Here is an 11,716-nt window from a genome sequence, read left to right as displayed (position 1 = left end):
GCCACCATGCCCAGCTAATTTTTTGTATTTTTGGTAGAGACAGGGTTTCATCACGTTGCCCAGGCTGGTCTCAAACTCCAAAGCTCAAGTGATCCACCCAACTTGGCCTCCCAAATGCTGGGATTAGAGACATGAGCCACCGGCCTGGCCTATTGCTAAACTCTTTTGCTAATATTTGGTTAAGGATTTTTGTGTCCATGTCATGATGGGTATTGGTCTATAGTTTTCTTTTTTGTACTTTCTCTGATTTAGTATCAGCGATTAGAGGGATCCTAGCTTTATAAAAGAATTGGAAAGTATTTCCTCCTCCTCCTCTTCTTTGCTCTAGAAGGGATTGTGTGGAATTGGTGTTATTTCTTTTTAATCATTTGGTTAAATCCTTCAGCAAAACTGTCTGGGGCTGGAGATTCCTTTATGGGGAGTTTCTAAATTGTGAATTTAATTTCCTTAATAGTTATTGGGCTATTCAAATTCTCCGTTTTACACTGAATGTGTTGTGATAGCTTCAAGGAATTGATCTATTTCATCTAAGTTGTCAAATGTGTAAGTGTAGAATTGTCCATATAGCCCCTTATTCTCCTTTTTATGTTTACAGTCTCTGTAATGACATCTCCTGTGACATTCCTGATACACCACCTGGAAGGAGAGAAGGTATGGAGGGAGAGAAGGTGTGCCTTCTTACTGGGTTTGGGTGGAAGTCCAGGTTCCCCCATATGATTTACTCTGATACTGATAGGGATTGGAACTTGTTACTGCCCAGCAGGGATAAAAGTTTCAGTTCCTCACTTGGCCTTCTCAGACAGCACCCTGGTGGGTTGGGGGAGGCTGGCACTCCTTGTTACAACATGGAAGTGAGGAGTCAGAGTGGCTGCAGGAGTGCCATTATTGGCTAAACATTTTCTGGTTTTGCCTGAACACTGCTTTGACTGGAGAAAGTCTTTTGATGTTGCTTGGCTTGTTTGTGCCTTTCGGTATTTCCAGTTAGCTGCCTTCACCAGCACTTAGTCTGAGTTGTCTGATGCAAAATAAAAGAAAACCCAGGAAACTCATAGCCATGTCATCATTCAGGGCACAGTTCCCTATCCAGTCTGCCACCTTCTGCCCAGTTTTCAGAGTCGTCTTCTGTCTGTCTTATAATGTTCAGCATTTTTATTTGTGCTTAACAGGAGAAATAGGGATAATTGTTATCTATTTTGTTTTCTCTGAAGCTTGCCGCTTTACTTTAATAACAGACATGTGCCTAGAAGCATGCCTGATGTCCAAATAGTTTTTATTTAAAGACATTTTAATCCACATATAAAACCGTAGGATTTAGAAAAATGAACAAAGGACCAGAAAAGATAAAGAAGATTGAGCTTTCAAGGAGTGGAAAGTAATCTGATATAGCTCTGATATAATGGGTGCATGGTAGGGCCTAAAGAGAAGGGGCTGGAGATAAGGACTGAGCAGTCTGAATTTCTTCTGTGCTAACGGGAAGCCATTGAAGGCTATTGTGCAGACCGGAGCATGGCTTGAGGGCATTTTTAAGGTCGCCCTCCTGTAACATGCCCTCTGAGATGACCAGAGCTTGAGCTAGTGACATACGTAGGTATTGAAACAGTTAACGTGAGAATTATAATATAGTTGAACATGGTCAAAATTGAGGTTTTCCCAGACTGATTTGTGTACTGAATCAAAAGGGCCTACAATGATTTATACAAAAGCTAGTTAACACCATCCAGCTGTTTACTACGCATACCTGTAATCTGTACAGTTATTTCGTAATGATAAATTATGCAATTAGACTTCCATCACTATAGATATAAACACGACAGAAAAACTGATTATGGTTTTGTATTCCCTTGGTGCGTTAATAGAATCAATTATGCTGTATTTTCAATATGACAAACTGCTGGAGAGATTGTGCATGATTTTTTCCCTCATTTTTTGTACTGTTAATTTGCCAAGTAATTATCTCTTCAGGCAAGACTTGAGGTTACTGAGAAAAATCATTTGGGAAAACTGGAGACCAGGGGTGAGAAGTCCTTTTGAGGGTTCATCTCCACTCTGCTGTCTTGTAGATCGTGTCTTCTCAGTCCTCACCTGCGGGCTTTGAGCAAGCATGTAAGATCATTTTGCTTTGGAGAATAGACCATGGGTAGAGAGAAAAAAAAAAAAAAGCCTGAGAAATGAGATTTTTCTCCTAAATTTTAAACATATTATTATAGCTATTTAATTTTTACAATGGAACTATTTCTAAGTGAAATCTCATTTGCACCTCAATGTATTAAAGAGCTAGACCAGGAGGTGCTCTGGCTGAAGTAAGAGTTGTGCCAGGATTTCCCTGCCTGCCTTCAGGAGCCATTCTGTTAAGGTAACCCCAGAGACAAATCTGCAAAAATAATAGGCCTGGTTTGAAACATTGCAGTTCTGCCTGAGTTGGTTACATTCTTTGATGTTTACAGATGAGAAAATCCGTTTATTCATTTATTCCACAAATAATTATTGGGTACCAACACTGCCAAGCACTGTGCTGGGAACTGAGACTCTAACACTAAACAAGATAGAGGGTAAGAGATTCACAAAGACTATCGACTCCTAGTCTTTGGACCCCTCTCTAGAGAGCATGCTCCTCTGTGGTACCCATAATGCACATATTGGGTTTCTTTGCCTCCTCAGTGTTTGCCTTTCTCCTCCCCTACTCAGGTGGACAGTGACCTCATGCTCTCTCTAATAAGTTCCCCAAATAACAAGTATCTATCTAAAATAGCTATCAACTATGTTCCTTCTAAGAATAATTAATTGTCCCACAATACTCTTGAAAGTAGGAAGGGGCTTTTAGGAAACCAGGAGTTGAGTAATGTTTTTTAAAACTGGTTGTGTTTTGTTTGTTTGTTTGTTTGCCAACTGTAATGGCATGCGTATCCTTTCTGAGCCCAAAAACTGGTTGGTGAAAAGTTTCTGCTACTTGTAGCCTTATTTCAGATGTTGTTTTCCTTTGTAGAGAGATGTACTTCTCTAATCCACAAACTCCATCTCTTGTCTCATGTATTTAATTTAAGGAAGCAATAGAAGTTGGATTTCCAGATTTAGCAAATTAAAACATGGAACACCCAGTTAATTTGAATTATAGGTCAATAACAAATACTTTTAAGTATTAATATATCCTAAATAATATATGGCACATTTTTATACTAAAAAATTATTAAATTACTATTTTTAGTATAAACATGACATTAAATGTTGCATAGATCATATCCATTCTAAAATATTAATCATTTATCTGAAATTCAGACTTAACTGTCGTATTTTGGTAATGCTAAGTAGAACATAGTGATTACAATTACTAGCTAAGTAGTAAGTCAGACTGGAGTTCTGTCAATTTCTAACTTGCCAAGTTACTTATAAACCTCAGTTTTCACATCTTTAAAATAGAGATTGACAAGACAACCTATTTTCTGTATTTGTTGAAAGTATTACATGCATGAATGCTTTTAGAGTGTCCTGCAACTGCATTTGTTTTCACAGTAAGCTTTTAATTGATGGTGGCTGTTTTTCTTCTTTTGAACTCCAGAAAACATCAGTGTGTGTGTGTGTGTGTGTGTATGTGTGTGTGTGTGTATGTATATATATGTGTGTGTATATATGTATATATGTGTGTATACATATACATATATACATATAGAGAAAGAGCGAGTGTGTGTGTGTGTGTGTGTGTGTGTGTGTGTGTGTGTGTTCTGTCCCACCGAAACATTCTGCTGTAAGCGAAAAGAGGAAAAATGGATGCATCGCTCGCGGTATTTCAGGATTGTTGAGGCAGAAAAACAGAGCTATGGAAATGCAAGCTGTTATTATACAGTTAGGTTTCATGGCCTGTTGGAAAAAAATCTGGGCTTAATTCAAGAGTTATTTGCATTGCTCATAGGATAGCACAGATATATTTTCAGTCTGTCAAGCTCATTTTCAAGCACTATGGGTTCCGCATAGTTTAAATGAATTTTGCCAGCCATGTTCCCGTACTGAGAAATCCAAGGCATATGTTCCTGATTCATTTCCACTGAACCAATCAAATTGTTCTTTTCTTTCTTTTTTTTCCGAAACTCATAGATATTTGCAACGTGTCAGGAGATATTTTATTTCACTGTTCTAGAATTAGAATTAGTTGTTACTAACAAAGATACTAGTGATTATGAACTTATGTGTATACCTGCCTCTCTTACACCACCTTTTTATCTATAGTATAATCACTGCTCAAGTAGGATGTGGAATTGTATATTGGCAGCCTCTGAGCCAGAATATTTCCATATGAAAAAATCGAATAGATATTAACAGCATCAGTCTTTTAAACAAATTAGAATTTCAAAGAGCATTGATAAGCAAGTTTACACCTAAAACTGCTATGAGTAGCATCCAACAAGTTCAGCCTCTTAATAGCGAACACTGGTTAATATAGCTAAGATAGCTGGCATTTTTGGTATTTATTTTTATGCCTACAGTAAAAAGATAAAATTCATTCTAGGGATCAGAGTGCTAAGGACCACCCCATTTCCCCCTTTGCCTGATTATGGATTTTAAATAACCACAAACATCAAAAAGAAATAGAATTTCATTTGTACCAATATAGTAGAGTTAAACCATGGCATAAAAGCTGCTAAAGAATGACTCTAACAAATGCTATGAAAATATATTTGAATAGCTTGATAATGACCAGAGAGACCATTATAAGAATTGCTATTGATTTTTCAAAAAATTTTAATAACAATGCACTAAATAGAATTTTTTATGGAATTCACCTGAATGAATATTGCCAAAATATGATATAAAGTTGATTTTAACAAGCCAAACTTTTGGATAGACCATTTCAGCTACACATTTAATCTCAACAGTTTTCTATATGTATATACATATATATATATATATATATATATAAATTTTGTAATCTGTATTCACAAATTAAGTGACAAAAGTTAAGCATTTTTGGTTGAGTGCTAGAGTACTGTCCATTCATGAGTAAATAGTCATTCTGTGGATGGCAAGGACTCAAATGATGAGGTTACAGGATTGATGCCATACCTAATTTACTTTAGGGATGTGGTGGCAGGACACTCAGGATAAGGCTTGAAGGGGTAGGCTATGTTTTTTAATAACCAGTCTTTTCTTCCTTAAGCCCTAGAGAGTTGCTATTTGTCACTTTGCTTGAGTGATCAATCTAATCTGTATTTTAATTATTTACACACATTTCATATCTATCTACTAGACTGTGAGCTGATGGAGGGCAAAGTCTCTCCACAGGATCTGATTTCAACTTTGTTTCCTTTGTATCCCCTGTATGGTGTCTTTACCATGTTATCAGTAAATATTATCTTTAACCCATGTTTAAGGATGGGGAATTATCTATGGACATGTATAAAAAGGAGACATGGCTAGTTATGTGCAATCAGTTTATAGTCAGGCCTGACAGGCTCACCTGCAGCTGGAGCTAATAAATCTATTAAGATTTTTAATACAGGCAACTTTGCAGGCTGCAAAAGTCATCAGACACACTAAGCAAATCCTTAATCAACTCATCATCTAGTAGAAAGAGCATAGGGTTTGGAAATGGAAGACTTGAGTATTTGTCTCATTTCCATCATGTACTATGAAGAGTGCATTTGTGAGGAGTTAAGGAAATTTCTTCAACTTTTAAAATTTGCCCCCTTTGTGAATGGCAGCACTCACTCACCCTGTTTTCCCTTAGAGTTTTTGTGATGATACAAATGAGATTATGTACTTCTCAGCATCTGTCCTGTACAGAAATTCTCACAAATGGGCAAAGATAGATATGTTGATAGGAAAGTTTACCTTAACACTATTTGTAGCAGTAAAAAGTTAGAGTCAGGCTAAGTGTTCATTAATTGAAAAACGGTTAAACACTAGTCCATCCTTAAGATTAAATACCATGCAACTGTTAATGATGCAGATCTACATATTAATAAAATCCCCATGATACATTTTGAGTGGAAAGAATTGAAAATCTGTCATACCTATCATTTCATTTTTAATTAACAAAATAGAAATAAAGGGTATGTGGGCAGATGAATTGTTAGACTGAAAGCTGTAGGACACCATGAGATATGGTTGGCTTCGAAGAGGAGAAGTAATAAAATTGATAAGACGGAGAATAGTAAATATATATTGAGTTCTTAATATGTGTCAGGCACTATTCTAAATGCTTTATATTCATTAACTAACTTGATTGGCATCACAACTTTGTTATGAGGGTACTATTTTTATTTCCACTTCACAGATGAAAAAACTGAGGGACAGAGGTGAAATAGTAAGTCTGAGGTCAGAACAGAAAATGATCTGCAAGATGAAAACAGGACTTAAATCCATGTAGTCTGACCAGAAATTCTGCCCTCAGGCACTACATCATCCTGGGGGTGATACCGAAATGTACTTCAGGGATATTTTCTTTCAATGTCGTATGTTTCTCCATGGTCAGAATGTCTTCACCAAACACGTATTACTTTACAACTCTAATACAATGCATTTGCAAAAGGAGATCACACACATAAAAGCATTTTGTTTTATAGCCTGTCATTTGCTGTACTTATATTAAATGCTAGAGCACTGGGAGATGCTCTTTATATTTAAAAAAAATACAAAATTGTTTCATACATCAACATCTGTTTACTCAGTCTTTGCTAGGGTAAGGGAAGTTGAAAATAAGACAGTCACATCTCCAGCATTTACTTAAATTTTCTCCATAATGTGACTCGTGATTGCTTTGCAGATGGGGTCTGATTATCAAATTGTGCATCTTCCTAAACCCACTCATATCAATAGCAAGCACGTCAGACAATAACTAGTGAGTGGTGTCAGCGCCTCATCGTCAGAGATACTGCCGACAAGAAGCATTTGGGCCAAGAATAAGAATTACAAGTGTGTACATTTCTAGCTTTGCAATCAACATGGAAATTAGTCAGCTTATAGCTGCTGAGTGGTCTTACAGAGAGGGCTCCAGCTGCAGATGAAATGCCAAAGCGAGGATGATAAACAGAGCAGAGGCATTCATCGTTCCTTTTCAGCTGTTTGCAGCCTGAGAGCCTTGGCAGTGGGGTGGGGTTGGCAGGAGTTATTGAACTATTTCCAGAGCTGGAGGGGATCTTCAAGGCCTTATTTTCCTAACGTGAGGAACCTGAGGTTCAGAAAGGGACAGATGGGAGGTTATAAAGCAAGGTAAAGGAGGAGTGAGGTGTCATGTGAGCCCAGCATAGGGCTGCAGCCCTTGGCATTTTTTGTGTCATTGAATTCATAGATTTATTCATTCATTCATGCAAAAAATGTATTTATTTGGGCATTTACTTATTCAAATAACTAGTGAACATTGAATAGTCTAATCTTCTCACTGCAGCCAGAGTAATCTTTTTAAAATGGAAACTTGATCATATTCCTTTTCTCCCTAAAAGACTCCAGTAGCCTCATATTGCTCTCAGAATAAAATTCCAATGTGTTACCAAGACCCATGAGGCCAAGTGAGATTTGGCGCCTGACTGCTTCTTTCAGTTCACCTTGTATCACTTTCATCTCCCATAATCTCTATCATACCTTCTAGCCACACATCTGGCTTTCTGTCCTGAGGTCAAGCTCATCCCTACCATGCCTTAGGCATTTGTGTCACAGTTCCCTTTGCCCAGAATGCTCTTTCAGGGCTCTCTCATGGCCGGCTTACTTTCACAGCTCAGCCTTTTTACAAAAGTCACCTTGTCAGAGAGACCTGCTTTTACCATGCTGTCAAATTACACCCATCCTAGGTTGTTCTTCTACCACCTGTATTTTCCTGCCAGGACTTGCTCCAGTCTATATGTATACTACTTGCCATTTGTTGGTTGCTGTCTTATCCATGGGTATGTTCCCTTTGTGCCTGACTCAGCGATGCTCAGCAAATGTTTGTAGAGTGAGTGAGTGATCCTGCTAGGTGAGATGGTCTATCCTAGGCATTGGTGTTACAATGGTGAATGTAACAGATGCCTGGCCCTGTGGCATTTATAGTCTAGGAAGAGTAATACAGAAAAATGTATACATCAAAACATCATTTGTTTATTCATATTTCAACCTTACTTGACCCAGAGCTCCTTTTTAATAACAAATATTTCATAATGTTTTTCATATCCTGATATGAAGCTTATAATATAACCAACTTTGATGCATACTTTGATCAAATCAACATTTTCATCAATGTTAGAAACAAGAGCTCAGAGTTGCAAGGAAAATGAGCACTCAAACAAAGGATTTCTCAGTAAGGCAAATTTACTTCTTCGGAAGGGTGCCACTTGCACTTTTGGCTGCTGTGAGAGCACACCAAACAAAGGAGAGAAGGTGTTTTTATTCGTAATGCAGTCCCTATCCCTGTGTCCTTCCCCTATTAGCTAGGGTTGGACTGCACAATCTAGGCTGACCCTGGTTGGCTGACTTAAACTTTTCCAGTTAAGGTAAACGTTCCATCTGCAAGGGAGGGAGGGGGAAGGAGTGGTCCCTCTGCTACAGCACAAGACATGTTCGGACATGTCTGGGCAAGTCAGGGTGCACAATGAGAGTGGGAGGGCTGCTAGCAGGCTAGAAACAGAAAGTACAAGGAGGTGAGGCCTCTGAACCAAGGACAAGGACATTACTCAATTAAACCCTTTGAAGAGGAATTCACCATCTCTGGTAATCAATAAAATCATATTTTTATAAAATCCAAATATAAAAAGTAATACAAAAAGATTCATTTATAATACAATTATATTATTTGTTACCTTGATACAGTATTCTACAACACATGTACTTTTTCTTTATCTTTTTTTTTTTTTTTTTTTTTTTTTGAGAGAGATGGGCTCTCACTTTATTGACCAGACTGATCTCAAACTCCTGGGCTCAAGCAATCCTCCTGCCTCGGCCTCCCAAAGTGCGAGATTACAGGCATGAGCCACCCTGCCCAGCCACATCTACTTATAATGAACAACATGTTCAGATTTGAGAGAAATATGACAATAAGACAATATATATCTGAATATAATCAATACTTTTTATTATAATTGCTGTTTCAAAATTGAGGCTTAACATACACATTTAAATTCATAATGACTGTCAAAGCTGCAAGTACCTACTGATATTGGTGTATCATTAGCAAGACAAACAGAACGTCAATACTGATGACTGAATGCTTTATTGAAATAGTGAATAAGTCTTGATAAAGTTATGAAAAAAATATGATCTTCCCTTGATTTACCTTACAGTTACATTCCTAGAAAATTTAGCATAAAACCATGCAAAAACACCATTTGTTTATGTGTAAAATTTACTTAGGTTCTAGGCTCAGATTATCATAAACTGTATTTTCCACCTCCCGAGGGCCTGGCAAGGTATTCAGAAAGTTTGGGGGATATAGGACAATTTTTCTTAGTATAGGTCTGATGAATTGCAAGATTTCTAACATCTCTGATCTCACTCAGTAAAAGCTTGTAGCATCAAACAGTTGTAATAACAAAAAGTTCCCCCTTGGGATGAAGCTATCCTTGTTGAGAATCACTGACTAAATTAAACAAATTTATATACTGATGGCCTGCCAGGTTCTAATCCTGTTTTTAAAAGAAAATGAAGGCCTTATTTCTGAGAGGATGAGTTAACAATGTTGACAGTGATGCCACAGCATTTGGGAAACACTCAGGAGTGTAGATGGGTTGCAGAATGAACCTTAGTGTGACCCTTTGACAAACTTCCCATCCTGGCCTCCTTCCACTGTTCAGCAGAACCTGTGTGGGGTATACATGGCAGATTCAGAACTCAGCTCCTTGGGATTAGTCCATTTGAAGAAGTGTCCTTCTCTACTGGAAAGTCTTCTGAAAATTAAAATGCAAGGTACTTATACTAACAGGCCGGGCGCGGTGGCTCATGCCTTTAATCCCAGTACTTTCGGAGGCCGAGGCGGGCGGATCACGGGGTGGCAGATCACGAGGTCAGGAGATAGAGACCATCCTGGCTAACACGGTGAAACCCCATCTCTACTAAAAATACAAAAAATTAGCCGGGCGCGGAGGCAGGCGCCTGTAGTCCCAGCTGCGCGGGAGGCTGAGGCAGGAGAATGGCATGAACCCGGGAAGCGGAGCTTGCAGTGAGCCGAGATAGCGCCACTGCACTCCGGCCTGGGCGAAAGAGCGAGACTCCGTCTCAAAAAAAAAAAAAAAAACAACAACAAAAAGCATACTAACATCACACAAACATTAGAAATACATAGTAGACTAAGAGACACATACATAAGTGTATCTGAAAATGAAATATTTTTGTTAAGCTTCATAAAATATTTCCCAAGCTTGAATAGATATGCAGGAGGGAGAAAAGGAAGTTGCAGAAAATTTAAATCCACAAAATCATTCAGCCTACAATTTCGAATCTATTTCAATTAACGAACAAATATTTATTAAATTCTATGTGTGTTTCTCTATACTACTCATTCTTTTTATTTTAATCTTTTTTTTCTTTCCTAAATCATAAACTCTTCTGTGAAGAAACCAAACTTCTTCTGTAGCTTATATTGTACCTAGCATGACTCTTGACACAGAGTAGAGATACATTATTTGCTTAGCCCAGTAGTTCTCAGAATACATCAGAATCACTGGAAGACAGAGTTTGATTCAGTAAATATAGTGGGGCCTGGAAATTTGCATTTCTGAGAAGTTCCCAGGTTATGCTGCTGCTGATGATTCAGGGGCTACGTTTTGAGAATCAATGACTTAAAGCATAACATTGTGGTAAAGAACTCAGGCTCTAAAACAAAATGGGCATAGGGTTGAATTCCAGCTGCACTGCATATTAACTATGTCCCCTTGGGCCATTTACCTAATTTCAAAGCCTCAGTAACTCCTCATTTAATTAATGGGAATGATAATATTTATTTCATCAGTTTTGTGAGCACTATGTAAGTAACACACATTACGTACTCAGCAGACATCAGTTATTTTTATGGAGCTTTCTCTACCAAGAAAGGGCTTTGGGTTACTTGGAGAAGGTATTATTGCACGGTGTATATGATGAATAAGTGTTATAATGGAGGAATTCTAGGAAACACTTCAATTTTGGGTTTAATGATTTTCCCATGGGTCTACCTGAATTAGGGAGGTCATTCAGAGGATTGTAATGTGTGGTGGGTTGTGGGGGGGAAAGTCAAGTACCCATTTAGTTGGTAATTAAAATATTGCTGAAGGACTGGCTGTATTTATATGAAAACAGCTCAATTTGCCTACAGCATAAAGTTGCTGTCTGGGAAGAAATGTAATATTCAAACAGCCTGTAATCAAAAGAGCTACTCCACACCTGGGAAAAGCATCTTGGTAATTTTATGAGTAGGACAAGAGCGGAAATCAACAAATGCTTTTCTTTACAGCAGCAACAATAATAGTAATTTTAAGCAGCTACTTGTTTTTTTCATTTTTTCTTCATTGTGATGATTCCTTTGTTTGTCACTGAGCATAGGAAGTTGCAAGGTTTAAGAATATAGCTTGTGTCCTCATGAGATAAAGGAATCAGGCCCTTTCAGAGAATGGCTTGTATGCTCTGAATGTGATACTCACAGTAAATTACCAGTTAGCCCTGGAATGAGCCATCTGGATTACAGTCTCATGTGGCTGGGGAAGAATTTAGGGTGGTCAAGTCTCCCCTGCCCTCTTCGGCTGTTTGAATGCCTTCTAATGATTTCCTGCCAAGCTGTCCAATGTAT

The 11,716-nt window shown here is 38.0% G+C and overlaps 1 long non-coding RNA gene across 1 annotated transcript in view; it reads left to right on the top strand.

Moving 5' to 3' along the window:
• The first annotated feature begins 593 nt into the window (after positions 1 to 593).
• Positions 594 to 11,716, top strand: part of LOC109026819 (uncharacterized) — a 192,628-nt gene continuing 181,505 nt past the window's right edge. The window contains exon 1 of the long non-coding RNA XR_002005864.4: positions 594 to 651. This is a non-coding gene — a long non-coding RNA (uncharacterized lncRNA). The remainder of the gene's footprint in view (positions 652 to 11,716) is intronic.

The sequence above is a fragment of the Gorilla gorilla genome, chromosome 4 (genome assembly GCF_029281585.2).
Source record: "Gorilla gorilla gorilla isolate KB3781 chromosome 4, NHGRI_mGorGor1-v2.1_pri, whole genome shotgun sequence".
NCBI lineage: Eukaryota > Metazoa > Chordata > Mammalia > Primates > Hominidae > Gorilla > Gorilla gorilla.
The sequence above is the reverse complement of the archived record's forward strand: the minus strand, read 5'-3'. Positions and strand labels throughout refer to the sequence as shown.